Source organism: Dreissena polymorpha, chromosome 14 (assembly GCF_020536995.1).
Source record: "Dreissena polymorpha isolate Duluth1 chromosome 14, UMN_Dpol_1.0, whole genome shotgun sequence".
NCBI lineage: Eukaryota > Metazoa > Mollusca > Bivalvia > Myida > Dreissenidae > Dreissena > Dreissena polymorpha.
Window position 1 is genome coordinate 52,889,394 of NC_068368.1, and position 20,158 is coordinate 52,909,551.

Consider the following 20,158-nt stretch of genomic DNA (forward strand, 5'->3'; position numbering starts at 1 on the left):
CTCGCAGGCTGTTCTGGTTTCATGCTGTTTGCAAAAACCATTTTCACTTTGCTTTGTATGGGGGAAAAGGGCTAAAATTGAAAAATTTTGATGTGTGTATTGCTTACCATAAAAGGTTATGTCTTCTAAGGACTTTCAGAGCAACATTTCACCTCATTTAACACGTTGAATGTGAATCAGTAATTGCCAAGTGTGAACAGGTCATCGTCTAACATTCATATAATACCGTCTTTAAGGTTACAAAAAGTTTATCACCCAATATCTTGCAACATAGGTGATCGATGTATATTAACCACAGATGCTCGGAAAACAACATTGTGACCGAATTATTTTTTACTAGAATATTATGTAAAAGACAAACTGCAAACATATGACACAATGATTGTAACAGATTGAACAAATTTGCAAAGTCATGAAAAATGAAGACAATTTTGTCATACGCAATCATCCATTTAATAATTCAGCTCATTTATTATGAATGTAAACTTAAATTATGATCAATAAACTTAATAATTATGGCTCCAAACATGACCCTCATTCTTTACAAAGATTAATTAGCATGACACAATGCTTTCCATACTTTATAAGTATGAATAAGTATAAGTATGAAGGTTCAAGTTCCATTACCATTAATTGGCAATATTTTACTACTAGTAAAGCATACAAATAAGCTTGAGCATGTAAATGGTACTTTGAAAAGGTCAATAAATAGGCATGAAATAACTTTAAATGTAGTCCCTAAAGAATTTATTAAGCTCTAAGTGAATGTATCCTCAGATATGGACCATTATTTATCCACTATCCGATTAAGACAAATCTAACCTTAAAATGCAAAATATACACTTTCAAATGCTTTTTATTCTATTTTTGTACGCTTATATCAAATTGATCTTTGCAATAAAATACTGTAAGCGTTATATCATTTTCATGAAAATTCATACCATTTAAATTATTTATTTTATTTGACAATAATGAATTTTAAATATTTATTTTTTTATTTACAAATATTTTCAAAAACTTAGAAATTATATGAAAATCTCTTAAGACAAACAATTAAGATTATTCTGGAATTCAACACCAGTTCCCTTATAAGTTCTGGAAAAACTGGCCTTAATGCACTGTGCATAAAGTATCATCCCATATTACCTTTGCGAAATGTTGTTCATGATTTCATGAACACTTCAAGCCAATCAGGAATTGTTCATGAACTGTTCTCAAAAAGTTCCTGATCTTGGTTCATGAACTTTTGGACATGAACTGTTCTTAAGACACGTTCATGAACAGTTTATGAATTTTTGTTGAACACTTCAAAGTTCATGAACAGTTCTTCATCTAACCATAAATACTTAGTAATGAACATTTCATGAACAATTATTTCTGATGACTTTTCTGAGACAGACTTTGAGGATCCATCATGAATAATTCATGAATTCCTTTGTGCTACAGTACAGCCAAAGCGGCACAAACATAATCCGCGGCTATGCCACGGCCAGATTATTAGTCCGCGGCGGCCGAATCGTGTGTTCATGCGGCGTATCGCCGTGGCACTCGGCATCGATCCGCGCAACGACGCCGAGTCTGTATTAACCTCGCGTACTTTCGCGGAGTAAATCCGCCGCATACGTACGCGGCGGATCGAGTGAAAAGATATCTACCAACATGTACATACATGTATGTGTAGCGTAGAATTAATTACGCGCAACTGTTTATGTTTCGTTCGATTATCATTATTAAATTTGTAATCCGAAACACACTTCCGAATTTTAATGCTAACACCTCCTTTGGCAAATTCTAGCGTCAAATAAACAGTGTTCAAATATCCTTTGTTTCATAAAAAGCGCGCGAAAATTATGCAGACATGTAGAACGTTGTTTGGAAAGTTTGGGTGTATTTTGTGTTGTATAAATACATGAACATCACGTCAGGCGTAAATCGCGTGTTCAGTGGAGAAAAAAAACGCCCCGATTAGACGTTATTTCATCATCTCTATAAATAGTAACAAATGCCAAAATGTATTTGATACTTAAGGAAATATCAAGAATGTTTGTGTATCGTAAATATTTACCAGCATTTGCTTTGAAACTGGAATATACGGGATTATCGGGTTATTAGTAGCGATATTAACTGTATAATATGAACAAAATAAAACGTGTTTATACAGTACAGCCAAAGCGGCACAAACATAATCCGCGGCTACGCCACGGCCAGATTATTAGTCCGCGGCGGCCAAATCGTGTGTTCACGCGGCGTATCGCCGTGGCACTCGGCATCGATCCGCGCAACGACGCCGAGTCTGTATTAACCACGCGTACTTTCGCGGAGTAAATCCGCCGCATACGTACGCGGCGGATCGAGTGAAAAGATATCCACCTACATGTACATACATGTATGTGTAGCGTAGAATTAATTACGCGCAACTGTTTATGTTACGTTCGATTATCATTATTAAATTTGTAATCCGAAACACACTTCCGAATTTTAATGCTAACGCGTCCTTTGGCAAATTCTAGCGTCAAATAAACAGTGCTAAAATATCCTTTGTTTCATAAAAAGCGCGCGAAAATTATGCAGACATGTAGAACGTCGTTTGGAAAGTTTGGGTGTATTTTGTGTTGTATAAATACATGAACATCACGTCAGGCGTAAATCGCGTGTTCAGTGGAGAAAAAAAACGCCCCGATTAGACGTTATTTCATCATCTCTATAAATAGTAACAAATGCCAAAATGTATTTGATACTTAAGGAAATATCGAGAATGTTTGTGTATCGTAAATATTAACCAGCATTTGCTTTAAAACTGGAATATACGGGATTATCGGGTAATTATTAGCGATATTAACTGTATAATATGAACAAAATAAAACGTGTTTATATACGCATATTCAAACAATAGTTATAATAAGCTGATAATTAACAAAACTACAAATACGTCGTCACCGTCTTGATTATTGATGTGGCTTCAAACTGCTAATTTTCTCAGCTAAAATATAATAGCGGAATCAACATGCAATTAATTTATAAATCCACCATATGCTGGAGCCTTGACCACTTGTATGTGCGAAAACATAATTACGTGACCTTGTTTATGTGTGAAATACATACGCTACGGGCGGGAAACAAACTTAATAATTGGCCAGACACATTAACCATGCTTACATGTATATGCTAATACAATCCGCGCACAATAAATTTATTATGATTTTAATTATTATTATAATTGTTCTTTCAAAATTTGTTAACTACATGTAACTAATAATTAAAAAAAAAAAATTCATGATCGCATCGACTCGGCATCATGTCGCGGACCGCGGCATGCCTCGGCGGACAGATGCGAAGTTTCGCGGCGAAATGCGACTTGCCGCCGCATACTGACGCGGCTTCAACGACTGACGCGGCATCGACTCGTTTCGTCTTGCCGCCGCGGATCGCGAAATACGTTTGTTCCGCTTTGGCTGTACTGTATACGCATATTCAAACAATAGTTATAATAAGCTGATAATTAACAAAACTACAAATACGTCGTCACCGTCTTGATTATTGATGTGGCTTCAAACTTCTAATTTTCTCAGCTAAAATATAATAGCGGAATCAACATGCAATTGATTTATAAATCTACCATATGCTGGAGCCTTGACCACTTGTATGTGCGAAAACATAATTACGTGACCTTGTTTATGTGTGAAATGCATACGCTACGGGCGGGAAACAAACTTAATAATTGGCCAGACACATTAACTATGCTTACATGTATATGCTAATACAATCCGCGCACAATAAATTTATTATGATTTCAATTATTATTATAATTGTTCTTTCAAAATTTGTTAACTACATGTAACTAATAATTTTTGAAAAGATTTTTTATTTCATGATGCGCATCGACTCGGCATCATGTCGCGGATCGCGGCATGCCTCGGCGGACAGATGCGAAGTTTCGCGGCGAAATGCGACTTGCCGCCGCATACTGACGCGGCTTCAACGACTGACGCGGCATCGACTCGTTTCGTCTTGCCGCCGCGGATCGCGAAATACGTTTGTTCCGCTTTGGCTGTACTGTAGATGTTTCATAAATATTTTTGAAAGTAATATTGAAATGTCTAGCATACTAATCTTGTAGATTTGTGAAACCTGTGAAGTTGTTATGAATATGCATAGTATTTTCACCGCTGTAAGTAAGAGTTCTTGACCTGTTCTAGAGAATTTTAAGAATATTTGTACAAGAACTGTTCAAGAACTGCCTTCAGGAACAGTTCAATAACTTTTTAAGGACCTTTCCTGTTCTTGAATTATTCTTAAACTATTCTTGAACACTTTAAGAACTTTTTTTAACAACATGTTTCCTTCTGATGTTCTTAAACAGGTCTACACAATGTTTTTGAACATATGATGGACTTTATAAGAATCCAATATGTTCTTAAAAGGATCTGTCATTGTTCTTTGAAGACTTCAAAGACAAGTTTAAGAACGTTTTAAGGACATCTTATTTCAAGAACAGTTTAAGATGATATCAAGAACTCAAACATGTACATTGCATTGCTGTTTTTACAAAGGAAGAATATTGTGTGCACAGGAAGTTGAAACGGAAGGCACATGGTTTATGTTATATTTGAAAATGTAAGTCTTTAATAAATTACCGGCTGAACTGATCAGACATTGGTTCCATTTCAAGTTCTTTGGCACTGTAAGTGTAACCATTTCAGGGAAACCATTGATAAGTAAATGATTCTTGAACTGAAAATGAGACTATTCATAATCTTTTCAATACATGAATTATTCATGAGCATATAGTGCAAAGTTGTATTATGAAATTTAAAGAGTATTATCAAACCACTTGTATCTCAGTTATTAGTGTTATATTTAAATTATTGTTATATGTTGCTATCAATATGTTAAGTGCTAATACAAGACATGTTTCTTCTTACCCTGACCTGTTTGTTGAGCTTTGGTAATACTTATGATAACCTTTGCATAAATTTACAAATTCTTGTTCATGAATAGTTCATGAACACTTCATGCCACCTCAGTTCATGAACTCTTGAGGAACTATGGTTCATGAACTATTCACTGACAGTCCGTGAACAGAAAATAAGCCATTGAAAAATAGAAGAGAAATGTTCATGAACTGTTCATGAACAGCAAAACCCTGAAGAATTTTTCAAGAATTATGTTGTTCGTGAACTGTTCAAGAACACTTTATGCCATTGGTGTTCATGAATAGTTCATGAACATTTCATGCAATAATGGTTCAAGAATAGTTCATGAACAGTTCATGCCATAATGGTTCAAGAATAGTTCATGAACACTTCATGCCATTAGGTTTCAAGAATATTTCATGAACACTTCATGCCATTAGTGTTCATGAACAGTTCATGAACTAAAATTTCAAGAACATTTCACAGACATGGCTCATTTTCTGTTCACTGACTATTTGTGAACAATTCATGAACTCAGTTCATGAACAGTTCACAAATTATTCGTGAACTGCAGAACAACATTTCGCAGGGGTAGTCTATAAAGGCTGCAGATGAGCTAGTCAGGGCAGACACATTCTACTTGTTGTTATTATTATTATTCTACAGATTAGTCTGTTCTAAACAAATCCAATTTAGATGGAAGGTATAGTCTCAGATCCGCCTTATAATGCAGACTAACCATTTTCAGGTTTTTTGGTCTTGAATTTTTGTGTGTGTCCATTTTGGCTTTAAAAAATTGCATGCGCGCTATACATGGTAAAATACGGTTCACAGGATAATCTGGGATTTACCCTTTGCATGCTGGGAAATTTGTCGTCTGCTAAAATGTCGTCTGCTGAATTTATAAAATTAGCATTTTCTTTGATTTTTTTTCAAAGAATATTATCAGAATTGCAAACAGTTTGGATCCTGATGAGACGCCACGTTCTGTGGCGTCTCATCTGGATCCAAACTGTTTGCAAAGGCCTTCAAAATTCGGTTCCAGCACTAGAAAAGTTAAACATTAAGCAAATACATGACGCCTGCTTTTCCAAGAGACCTACTATATATAGATAGATACATAATAATATGATATAACGTTACACAATATAACCATTATAGCTATCAACCTAAGACCTTAAATGTCCATTTCTATTAATAGACCAGCAAACACCGCTTATGCAATAATTGGCAATAATTCCTATTTATCTGATAGCCACAGCTTATGTGACACAATAGAAATCAAATGAATCCTACATTGTACCTTGTCAACCTTAAAGTTTAGATTAAAGGTCATTAATAAACAAATAATGTACTTTTCTTTGCATGCATGCTGAGATAGGAAGCAACGTCAATGATAAAGCCAATGAATTTGTGATAAATCATTTTGTTGGCAGTTACTTGCTGATTATATATCAGAAAAGGATTGTTTGATTGCACCATTTATCTTTTGAGTGTTGTAGTGAGGCATTCCTTACTGTACGGTATTGTCTTATTGGGCCAAACCTAATGTGTTAGGTGACCCATGCTTTTAATTCCTTCCTGAATAACACTGTCTTATGAAGTGAATTTCAGTGAATTCATTATATCATTGTAGACCATGCAATTTCCAGTTCATGGTGTCTTTGATTCCCCTTTACAAAGCGGATGCTTTGATCCTTTCTGACCTTTCTGATCTTTCCTAGTCTTCTGACACTTTATTGATCCATATCAAATTCATTGGTCTACTCCACTTTCCCTAGTCTTCTCACACTTTCTTGATCCATACCAAGTTTATTGGTCTGCTTCACTTTCCCTAGTCTTCTCACACTTTCTTGATCCATACCATAAGTTGATTGGTCTGCTCCACTTTCCCTATTCTTTTCAGACTTTTTCCTGTTCTTCTCACACTTTCGTAACCTATTTCAGCTCACTTAGTATTCTCACACTGACTATGGACCCATTATCAATCTCCTGATATTGTCACACTTTTATAACCCATTCTGACTCTCCTGGTCTTCTCACACTTTCATAAACTGCTTTATTCTGGATTTCAAAAAATGCCACTTGATTATTTCACCTTCTTGGTCCACAATTTCCCATGAGAATATAAGTGACTTTTCCTCACCCCTTTTGATTTTTTACTTAATAATAATGCATATCTTGGGTAATGTTTTCTTCTATCATAATTACAAGTTAAAATGTTGCCAAGCATTTTCGCTCTTCTGAATTTCTTATTAAATAAGTATATTTTTTTTATATAAAATGTGCACATTATATATTGACTTAACATACAGATTTTCTGTACATTTTATGGTGGATACTTAGGAATGTCCATGTCTAATGTTTCATCTATTTTCAACTATAAATGGAGCTATTATGTTATTGAAAAACAAGCATGGAGCCTCGCTTTGAGAAAACATAGCTGAACCCATTACCACTTTGACACGTATTTAACCCTTTATCACTTTGACACATATTTAAACCTTTACCACTTTGACACGTATTTAACCCTTTACCACTTAGATATGTATTTAAACCTTTACCACTTAGATATGTTTTTAAACCTTTACCACTTAGATATGTATTTAAACCTTTACCACTTAAATATGTATTTAACCCTTCACCACTTTCACACGTATTTAAACCTTTACCACTAAGATATGTATTTAAACCTTTACCACTTAGAAACATATTTAACCCTTTACCACTTAGATATGTATTTAAACCTTTACCACTTTGACACATATTTAAACCTTTACCACTTAGATATGTATTTAACCCTTTACCACTTTGACACGTATTTAAACCTTTACCACTTTGACACGTATTTAAACCTTTACCACTTTGACACGTATTTAAACCTTTACCACTTTGACATGTATTTAAACCTTTACCACTTAGATATGTATTTAAACCTTTACCACTTTGACACGTATTTAAATCTTTACCACTTAGATATGCATTTCACCATTTACCACTTAGAAACATATTTAACCCTTTACCACTTTGATGCGTATTTAAACCTTTACCACTTAGATATGCATTTAACCATTTACCACTTAGAAACATATTTAACCCTTCACCACTTTGATGCGTATTTAAACCTTTACCACTTAGATATGCATTTAACCATTTACCACTTAGAAACATATTTAACCCTTTACCACTTTGATGCGTATTTAAACCTGTACCACTTAGATATGTATTTAACCCTTTACCACTTTGAAACATATTTAACCCTTTACCACTTAGATACGTATTTAAACCTTTACCACTTAGATAAGTATTTAACCCTTAACCACTTAGAAACATATTTAACCCTTTACCACTTAGATATGTATTTAAACCTTTACCACTTAGATAAGTATTTAACCCTTTACCACTTAGATACATATTTAACCCTTTACCACATAGATATGTATTTTACCCTTTGTTACTTAGATATGTGTTTTGACGCATGTTTAGTCCCTTAGAAAGTTTAATTTAATTAAAGACGTTTCTAACTTGATTTAAGTTTCAGCTTTATTTCTAACCATTAGATACTGATGAGCAGCAAACAGAATAAACAGCATAGAACCTGAACAGACTGCAGGTTACTCGCAGGCATAAGCCATTTCTACTTTGCTTCTGAGTGAGAAGGTGATATTGCTTGTGCGTAAAGTGTTGTCCCAAATTAGCCGGTGCACAGGCTCATGAAGGAAGACTCTTTCAGCCTAGACTGAGAAGAGACTTCCGTAACTCTTTCAGTGCTGGAACCGAATTTTGAAGGCCTTTGCAAACATTTGGATCCAGATGAGACGCCACAAAATGTTGCTATTCTGATAGTATTCTTTGAAAAAAATCGAAGAAAATGCTAATTTAAGCAATTCAGCAGACGACATTTTAGCAGACGACAAATTTCCCAGCATGCAAAGGGTTAACAGGAAAAATTCCATAAAAGCTGAAATGTATAATAATCAGTAACTGTGACAACCCATTACTCCTTTCAGCCAAATTTGAAATTGGTTAATTCCTTGTCATGACAAGCGCACAAGATTGTCTCCTTAAATTAAGACCTGTATACACAATGGGATGCAACAAGTTTGGAATGGGTCCATGAGCGTCTGCAACAAGCCTAGGTTTGCAACCGAAATGCTTTTCTCGCTATTTGTATTCACTATCTACTCTATCTATTGACGTCACAAGATGGCCCAATTTGTTTCAACATCAGCATGAGGTAGCTCCTTCAGCTCTCGATGAGTAACAACTTGTCCACTTGGCACGTATTAAAGGGATCGTTTCACTGTTTGGTAAATTGACAAAATTGAAAAAGTTTTTTCAGATTCGCAAATTTTTGGTTTAGTTATGATGTTTGTGAGGAAACAGTATTACTGAACATTTGCCATGGCCTAATATAGATATTATACGCATCTTTTGACGATTTAAAAACCTAAAAATTATAAAGCGTTGCAACGCGAAACGATTGAATTATTTGGAGAGTTCTGTTATTGTCGTTTAAATTTGTGAAACTACGAAGATTGCTTATATAAGGTATAAAATACGCAACTTATGTATGCTTGGCAGGATAGCTCAGTTGGCTAATGCGTTTTTACTTCAGAATTCCGGGGGTCACTGATTCGAGCCTTGCTGCGGCTACTTTTTTTTCCTTTTCTAAATTTTATTTTTGATTTTTCACTGGAGCTTTTAAAATTTAATGTTAACATTTGTCAATAAAAAGCATTTAATGACAAACTTCAAAACATGCGAAAATCTGTGAAAAGGCCCCTTTAATAACTTGAAATACCTTGCAGTGTACTTTTGAGATTCAGCTGTCACTACCGTAAAAATGAGTACCAGTTTACAGCGCACTACAACATATTATTTATCACCAGGGATCATATTTGCCCGCAGCATCAATCGGTCTGGATATAAATGGGGAACAAGTATCCGAACATTTATATCCGAAGTCATGAAAAATTACGTTAAAATATATTCCTTTGATTTTTCCATTCATGAAGGTTGTATAATAAATGTACAAGTAAAATTCCCTTAGGCTTTTTTTAAACGGAACATACAAGTTTTCTCAACTGGTTTTATCATTTGCTATTTCACTGTTGTTTCGTGTGCTGTTTTATCAGACTTTTTTACATCGTTGCCAATATTATTAATCCGTGTAAGTCTTTACCGATGTTTTAAATCGTTGTCGACTCGATAATAGCTTACAAATATGCACTGAACCAAACAAATGTCTGTGCATAGGTTGGCTACTGACAATAACAAACCAAATAATTAAATAATTCGTGTACGTTATAGTTAGTTGTCAAATAACCCATGGCCGATAGTTTAGATTCATAGGGATTAAATCACGAGAGTGAAGCATTTGAAACCACGCATCTAATTTTCTGGGCGTGAGTTATTCAACAACAAACTATTAAGTACACGAATTATTTCGATTCTAACACGGTTTTACTAAAGATTTTTACAATGTATATTCTTTTTCTTGTGTACTATTTTATGTGAAGTTCCCCCCATAAAAATAACTTTCGGCTGTTCTGTCGATCAGAAACGAGACTTTCATTAATAATTATATTACCGGATTTAATATAATTATGAATGAAATTCATTCACAGTTTCTCAACTGTGTAATCGATTTCATGACATGGGAATTTTAGCAAACAGAATCAGACTGTTTTGGATTTTCAATCGGTCTTTCATGACCCAAATCGGTCTAGGACCGACAAAACCGAAAAAAATATGATCCCTGTTTATCACTATTTTGATTATTTAAAAAATGTCAAGTGTCATTAATGCCCTGAATGACTTTTTCATATGACTAAAGTATCGTTGGACTTGATTGGGCCATGAAATACAAACGCAGGTGGCATTAATTTCTGTACGATACATCTTTCGATAGCAATTAGCGACCCCTATCATAAAAACATCATGGTGTGAATGCTGATTAAATCAATAAGTTGCCGATAAATCGCTGATAAGGTGTTAAAAACAACACTGGTGCACTCGAGTAGTAGAAGTGGGTTGTTAATTGGGGGCAATTAAGGGATTAGCGATGATAAGTTTTAGCCAGAAAGAGCTCGAAAAGCGAATTTTATTAGGAACTTAAAGACCTTATATTGTTTTTAACAAATGTCGGGACAAATTGTCTCATATCGGGATGCCAGGACAAAGAGCCCAAAAGCTGGACTGTCCCGCCGAGATCGGGAGATCTGGCATGTATGCTTAAAGCCTTTGACTATGATTAGATCAACCTATTTGAGCGCACTGATCAGTGATTAGAATTCAAATTATGCCCTCAGCAGCCTTTGGCTATAGTTATATGAACATTTTTGGGCTGACTGGTTTGTCATTATTATGAAGAGGATGCCCTCAGTACAATGTTCTATTTCTTCATCATTAGCTGATGAAATGTAATGCAGTCACTTAAATTAATTAGAAGGAAGAAACAACACATGTTTGTTAAGGATTGATTAAGACTATCAAGACCTTAAGTGGTAAAGGAACATAATGTTCAAAGTGGTACTTACTTATATTTTGACACAAAAAACATTGTTGCAAATTAAGATATGCACTTACTGCAGCATTATCTAATGAAGTCATGTCACTGATAAGCGGCTAAACAAGTGTCACATTAATTAGTATGATGACCACTTATAATTTTGAGACCAACCATGTGGACTGTAAGGTAGAGACAATAAAACCACGCAATGAGATGCAATGAGATAATGTGGCGACAATTATGTACTAAGCAGCTCTTATCTGTAAATGAAACAGTCTCTTGTAATATGGTTACTGGATTGAAAACAAGCCTTACTTTAATTGGGAATCAAACTATTATATTTCTTTCAGATATAAAATCCTTACAAATAAATTATGTCAAAATTAACCAAACTGAATACATAATCATTTATTCCCTGAGTGATTACCAAACTGAATACATAATCATTTATTCCACTTGGGATTACCAAACTGAATACATACTCATTTATTCTCAGTGACATAACCAAACTGAATACATATCATTTATTCCCAGTGATTACACAAACTGAATACATAATTTATTCCTAGTGATTACCAAACTGAATACATAATCATTTATTCCCAGTGATTACCAAACTGAATAAATCATTGAATACATAATCATTTATTCCCAGTGATTACCAAACTGAATAATCATTTATTCCTAGTGATAACCAAACTAAATATATAATCATTTATTCCCAGTGATTACCAAACTGAATACATTATCATTTATTCCCATTGATTACCAAACTGAATAAATAATTGAATACATAATCATTTATTCCCAGTGATTACCAAACTGAATACTTAATCATTTATTCCTAGTGATAACCAAACTAAATATATAATCATTTATTCCCAGTGATTACCAAACTGAATACATAATCATTTATTCCCAGTAATTAGTCATACACTTGGCACTAATTTGAGGTCCACAGACCCCTGCGAAATGTTGTTCTGCAGTTCACGAACAATTCGTGAACAGTTCATGAACTGTTCGTGAACTGAGTTCATGAATTGTTCACAAATAGTTCGTGAACAGAAAATGAGCCACGTCTGTGAAAAGTTCTTGAAATTTTAGTTCATGAACTGTTCATGAACATTAATGGCATGAAGTGTTCATGAAATATTCTTGAAACCTAATGGCATGAAGTGTTCATGAACTATTCTTGAACCCTTATGGCATCAAGTGTTCATGAACTATTCTTGAACCCGTGTGGCATGAAGTGTTCATGAACTATTCTTGAACCATTATGGCATGAAATGTTCATGAACTATTAATGAACATCAATAGCATGAAGTGTTCTTGAACAGTTCATAAACAACATAATTCTTGAAAAATTCTTCAGGGTTTTGCTGTTCATGAACAGTTCATGAACATTTTCCTTCTATTTTTCAATGGCTCATTTTCTGTTCACGAACTGTAAGTGAAAAGTTCATGAACCATAGTTCTTCAAGAGTTCATGAACTGAGGTGGCATGAAGTGTTCATGAACTATTCATGAACAAGAATTTGTCAATTTATGCAAAGGTTATCATAAGTGTTACTAAAGCTCAACAAACAGGTCAGGATAAGAAGAAACAAGTCTTGTATTAGCACTTAACATATTGATAGCAACATATAACAATAATTTAAATATAACACTAATAACTGAGATACAAGTGGTTTGATAATACTCTTTAAATTTCATAATACAACTTTGCACTATATGTTCATGAATAATTCATGTATTGAAAAGATTATGAATAGTCTCATTTTCAGTTCAAGAATCATTTACTAATCAATGGTTTCCCTGAAATGGTTACACTTACAGTGCCAAAGAACTTGAAATGGAACCAATGGCTGATCAGTTCAGCCGGTAATTTATTAAAGACTTACATTTTCAAATATAACATAAACCATGTGCCTTCCGTTTCAACTTCCTGTGCACACAATTTTCTTTCTTTGTAAAAACAGCAATGCAATGTACATTGAGTTCTTGATATCATCTTAAACTGTTCTTGAAATAAGATGTCCTTAAAACGTTCTTAAACTTGTCTTTTAAGTCTTCCAAGAACAATGATAGATCCTTTTAAGAACATATTGGATTCTTAAAAAGTCCATCATACGTTCAAAAACATTGTGTAGACCTGTTTTAAAGAACATCAGAAGGAAACATGTTGTTCAAAACAGTTCTTAAAGTGTTCAAGAATAGTTTAAGAATAATTCAAGAACAGGAAAGGTCCTTAAAAAGTTATTGAAGTGTTCCTGAAGGCAGTTCTTGAACAGTTCTTGTACAAATGTTCTTAAAATTCTCTAGAACAGGTCAAGAACTCTAACTTACATTGGTGAAAGTACTATGCATATTCATACTAACTTCACAGGTTTCACAAATCTACAAGATTTGTATGCTAGATTTTCAATATTACTTTCAAAAATATGTATGAAAAATCTAGCACAAAGGAATTCATGAATTATTCATGATGGATCCTTAAAGTCTGTCTCAGAAAAGTCATTAGAAATACTTGTGCATGAAATGTTCATCACTAAGTATTTATGGTTAGATGAAGAACTGTTCATGAACTTTGTAATGTTCAACAATAATTCATAAACAGTTCATGAACATGTCTTAAGAACAGTTCATGTCCAAAAGTTCATGAACCAAGCTCAGGAACTTTTTCAGAACCGTTCATGAACAGTTCTTGATTGGCTTGAAGTGTTCATGAAATCATGAACAACATTTCGCCGGGGAGAGCATTATCAGTATTTGTGACCTGCCCAAGACTGGAGAAAATGGGGACATCAACACACCTCACATGTTACTAAGCCTAATAACCTCAAGTTACTCAACATTAGATAAAGCTAACAAAAGGACATCTGATAAGAAACTGTGAAATATTTCAGAAATTTGCCCTTTTGTCTTTGCCAGGTATCCATCCTATTTGGTTTCCATGCTATATGTCCTTGCCCAGGAATTTATGAGCTGAAATCTCACACTATGTTAAAAGTGAGAAAATTAGGATTGTTTTCTTAAGAATTGTTGGCACCTTATTGGATGAATTTAAGAGAAATGAATATTGATGAACAGGCTGACAGTGTTGCCAAACAACTATGAATTTGAGATGGGACAAAAGTTGTTGACATGTCAGACAACCCCGATCTCGTTTTGTGGTGTTTGTCCCGGCGTCCCGATATGAGACAATTTGGCCTGCAATTTGTAAAAAACAACGTGCGTTCTATAAGTTCACAATAAAATTCGCTATTTGAGCTTTGTCTTACTTAAATTTACCATTGATTATCCTTTTATTTCCCCCTATAAAACAAACCATTAATTTATATTTCTCGAGTACACCAGTGTTGTTTGTGACACCTTATCAGCAATTTATCGGCAAATTATTGATTTTATCAGGAATAATCACACTTTGGTGTTTTTACCATAGGGGTCTCTTATTGCTATTGATAGATGCATCGTAGGTAAATAAAAGCCAACTACTTTTGTATAAAATGGCCTAACCAAGAATAAAGATACTTTTAAGCGCTATTCTTTGCATAATACCACCTGATGCTTAAAAAGATGTCAAAACACAGATTTTTATAAAACTATCTAATGAATCAATTGGAGTTTAAGGTGACCATTGGTTGAATAAAAACAGTGCTCGTTGCGCGCACATCACATCATTCGATTGACAAATGTTAAATTGGGGCCTCTGTCCCAATTGGTTGTCAAATAGAGGTATGCCACACATTTCATTTTATGGAGTCATCCACATTATGGCAATTGTGCGTTTACTTGTGGAAAATGGAGAATGAAATTCTTAAACACAATTATAGTAAATATCAAAAATAAGGATTGCACTATATGTACAGTTAATGGAAAATTTCAAAGGGCCATAACTCTGTTAAAAATCATCCGATCAGAACCCGCTGATAATATGCACATCTCCTCTCGGTAGTTCAAGCTTCCCATAAAGTTTAATTGAATTCCGGTCATTAGTTGCTGAGAAATAGCCCGGACAAAAATTGTGCACGGACGGACAGACAGACAGAAGAAGCGGCGACTATATGCTTCCCCCCAAATTTTTTTTGAGGGAGCATAATAAATTTGAAGAATATTCAAGAAACATTCAAGAAATGCATGGTGTCTGGAATCTGAATTCTTGCACTTTTTGACATCTTGATCTTATAGAAACCAGGCAGAACATATTACATTTCAGGTAAACAATTTTGATATTTGATATTAATGTGACAAAAACATATCAATGAACATGAGCGACAAACAATGATATCAAATATATCTCAATGTGAAAAAAAGGAAGAATTACTAATAATTACTCCTAAATTAATCCTATCAGTTAAACAAACTGGTGTAGAAATACAATATCCCCCTAACAGCATGATGTGTTTCTAACCATTCCTTCACACTTCCAATCATGTACATCAGTCCATCCTATCCATGTATTGTTGTTCATTCTCCTCTTTAAACACATGACTTGTTATTCCATTTTATTTTGGTGATAATGCTGTTGGCCCCCAGTGAGAAAATATGGAATTACAACAGGAATGAAAACAACGGAATTCAAGGAACACAATCTGATAAGGTGTTATAAGCAGCCTTCACTGCTACTAGGTGCTAAAAGGTGTAAACAGGTTCATTAAACTTTTGCTATGTACTCATATCTCATAGTATTATAATACTTTCAATACACATACATTCTGCATTTGAATAGAACATTTACCCTGAAAGTTAATTATCAATAAAGAAAATATTTTGTTATCGGTCTTTTCTACTCAGGCAAAAATTAAAATAAACGACATGGGCTCCATTCTTACAGTGATTTATTTAAAACAAGGTTTACCTTGACCTTATAGCTAATATTATGGTCAAGGTCATGCACTCCCCATATGATCTCCGAACTTCAAAAAACAGGGGCTAAAAACTCTATGTAACACGTTTATATTCTGTTTTGTATAGATCATGTAAACATTAATGTATTCAAATGCCCTTTATCTTTTGTACATATAAATCAGCGCAACGAGACATAAAACAAATTAAAAATGCAAATTCATCTGGTACTTTTTACGAAGGTCATCATTCTGTTAAGTAAGCAATAAATACTAAGACAAAATTTCACTTGACACACTAGAACTAATTGAATTGAATGGTATTATCATTTTAAGTGTATCTTTTGATGTATTTCTCATTAATAATAAAAATAACCCACAGTCATTTTGGCCACAGAAGATTGTCCACAAGCAAACACCTGGCTGATAATTGGGGACGTAGACCTGTGTCTATTCAATACAAACTTGATGGGGGTCCATTGGCAACCTCCTGTCAACTAATTTAACTGCTAAACAACCGGGTGAAACTTGATGGAAGTAAATAAAAAAAACCTTTGTGTACAAAAGCCATGGTCAGTTGTCCCAATGCTTTCGGCCATGTTTCACAGCATATAAACATAAAGTTCAAAGTCCATCCAGTGACCAGTTTAGTGTTTTCCTAACCTTTATTGGTTTTCCAATCCATCTCTTATTACATTATTTAGACAACGATTTTCTTTCAAACCTTCTTTCATTTATCTTAAGAAAAGAAACTTAATAGTAAATGTCCAAATTTTCATGCCCAATCTTCATTATTTTTCAATGTCGTTTTTTAGGGATCTCCCCACCCCCCTGTTCCACCCGCCCTACAACTTAAGTCCAAATTCTTCTTGTTTTGACTATCATAACAGTTATTCCATTTTAAATACAAAATTAAGCAGACAAATTATTTACGTCACTCATAATAATATGTTTTTTTCATTTGTATAACTAATTGAGAATCTGCTATTACAATGCCTCCCTTAAGCAAGAAATGGTAAAATATTAAAATCAGCTTAACTGCAGCCATGCATATATTGTTATGGTTATGAAGTTTTTTACAGTGAGCACAAACATATATAACATAATAAGATAACCAAATAAAAAATCCTTTTACGGTTTGCTTATGATAAATAATAACAAATTTTAATATCACAAGAATGAACGGCAAGCCAATTCAGTACACTTCATAAAAGTAGAGCAAGTGAGGGTTACGAAACTGTTAAAAAAAGATAATCAATGATAATAAAATAGCTTTGAACAGATGTTCAATAATCCCAGATGCCCAATTTGAAAACTATATTAATGTGTGGGGTTTAAGATTTCAACCAATATATCAAGTCTTTGAAATTGCTGTCCAAAATAAGTATTTCGCAAACAATAGTTTGGACACAGGCCATCAAATGATATGTCTACTTCAATCCTTGTCGTTTTTACAACACTTCTTTCATACAAAAAGCTATTTCGGTATCTTGTATATAATACATCATGAATTTAGAGCACTCGAAGGACGAAGGGCGTGTTACATAGCAGCAAGTGTATTTGAGTGGATAGTGGAGAAAAACAATCACATGTTTTGCCAAGTCAATGTTCAAATATACTAACAAGTTTTACTGGACACTTTCCAAAGATTTTTATCTCACGAAAAATGAAAAGGCTTGTGTTTTGTATGAAGTGCTGGATTTATAGTTTGCTTGATAAGCAAAAACTTGACATTATGTAAAAATAATGCAACCATTCATATCAGTGATCTTGATTAGATTTTTATGTATAAGTACCTCAAAAGTCACCCAATTAAATGAACCCTTTGTTACTCAATTAAACCCAATGAACTTAAATTTCACTGACTACCACATGTTTTAAGTTTTGCTGGCAAATATTCCAGTTTATGTGACATTAAAAATTGGAGAAATGAATTGTTAAGATTATGGTAAATTTCTATAACAAATTTAATTATTAAAAGTTCTTGATTTTCTGATCATTTTGAAAACTTTCTTTAAAAGAATACCTGTTTGCTTGACACAAGAATATAAAAAACTTCAAATGCTCAAACTGTCCAAAACGGTTCTATCACTGGTTATTGTTCTCCAATTTTGAACAAAATAATTCAATCTATGACATTCACAAGTACTAACCATGTGGGCTGTTTTTTTTCAGGAGCCAGGATCACGTCATCCTTGACTGCTACCTTGACCACAGAAGCTTTATCTTTATAGTTGAGGACACTGGAAATCACCCCCTCCGCAAAATTGCTGCCAAATACAAATGATTTTGTTGAGATTCTTAATATCTTTATCATTGCTTTTGACATCATTGTCATCACTGTAAAATATGTACCTGACAAAGTTATAGAGGTAAGGTAGCCGTTCTTTGGGTTTAAACCACCACTCCTGTGAAGAACTTTCCTTTCAATAACAAATTCTATGAAAGCAGAAAGTTTTGTCCCAAATAACATGGGAAGGCACTTTTCTTACATTCATTATGCAGTGTTTGTTTTTTTTGTTAAAAATTGGGTCCGGTATTCTTCCCCATTCCCAACGGAAAATAGTATATGTTTTTCCCAAATGGAACCTAAAAATACCCAACTGAAGGTTTTCAAAAAAAAAAAAATATTTTTTTTTCATAGATTTTAACATTTTGTTGATCCCCAATCCAGCCATATAAGTTCAATATAATACTGAAGACACTTCTATTCTCAATTAAAAGCATTTTTGAGCAAAACAGCAACAACACTAATTTCCAAATTTAAGTCAAAATGCTGCAAATTTTCCCAATTCAAAGTGACCCGGCGTCATTCTCAAAATGATGAAAAAAGAAAGAAACACTGTTATGCATGCGTTTCCAAGAGCTCAGCTTAAAAGTTTCTGAAGGCCTGATCAAGTAAGGTAAAAGGGATCTTTTCACGGTTTGGTAAATTGACAAAATTGAAAAACGTTGTTTCAGATTCTCAAATTTTCGTTTTAGTTATGATATTTGTGAGGAAACAGTATTACTAAATATTTACCATAGTCCAATATAGCCATTATATGTACCTCTTGACGATTTGAAAACCTAAAAATTATAAAGCGTTGCAACGCGAAACGATTGAATAATTTGGAGAGTTCTGTAAAGTTGTTGTCGTTTAAATTTACGAAACTACGAAGATTGCTTATATAAGGTATAAAATAATTATTCTGTGTATACTCGGCGGAATAGCCGAGAGGGCTAATGCTTTTTTACTTCAGACTAACTCCAGAACTCCGGGGGTCACTGGTTTGAGCCCTGGTACCGGCTACTTTTTTTTTCCTTGTTTTAATTTTATTCTTGATTTTTTACTGGAACTTTTAAGATCCAATGTTTACATTTATCAATATAAAGCAATTAATGACAAACTTCAAAATATGCCAAAAACTGTGAAAAGGCCCCTTTAAAGGATTGGCTAAAATGTAAATGGCCATACTGCATGACACTGATGGAGCTTCTGGGTTATTTGCAAAACTGTCAACCATTTTATTGTCATCAGATTGAACACAAGCTTTCAGTAAAGGCCATACCTTCTGTGTAACACTGGTTTTCACATGAGCTTCGCAGTTCTCAGGCCGATGCACCTCTTCCATAAGCCCATGCATTTTGTCATCTGACGAGCCATTTCTGAAAGGATTGTTCACAAATGTTGCAAAATCATCATTCACCTATTAATAAACATGGTCAGAGTTATTGAAACATTACACCTATTTCTGAAAACAGGGAAAGAACTTAAATTGTCTTCAACACTTCATACTTCTGTCCTTGGTGATCATAAAATTCGTCCACTGACCATAATCCTCCTAATAATGTGGAGGCTAAAGATTCTCAATGTTTCTTCTGAAGTTGTGGCATAAGACAAGGAA

General features: G+C 34.0%; 1 long non-coding RNA gene across 1 annotated transcript in view; it reads right to left on the reverse strand.

The window, feature by feature from the left end:
• LOC127858484 (uncharacterized) overlaps positions 1–19,940 on the reverse strand; it is a 77,253-nt gene extending 57,313 nt beyond the window's left edge. The window contains exons 1-2 of the long non-coding RNA XR_008038950.1: positions 19,823–19,940; positions 18,425–18,541 (exon numbers count right to left, since the gene is read on the reverse strand). This is a non-coding gene — a long non-coding RNA (uncharacterized LOC127858484). The remainder of the gene's footprint in view (positions 1–18,424; positions 18,542–19,822) is intronic.
• Positions 19,941–20,158: the final 218 nt, after the last annotated feature.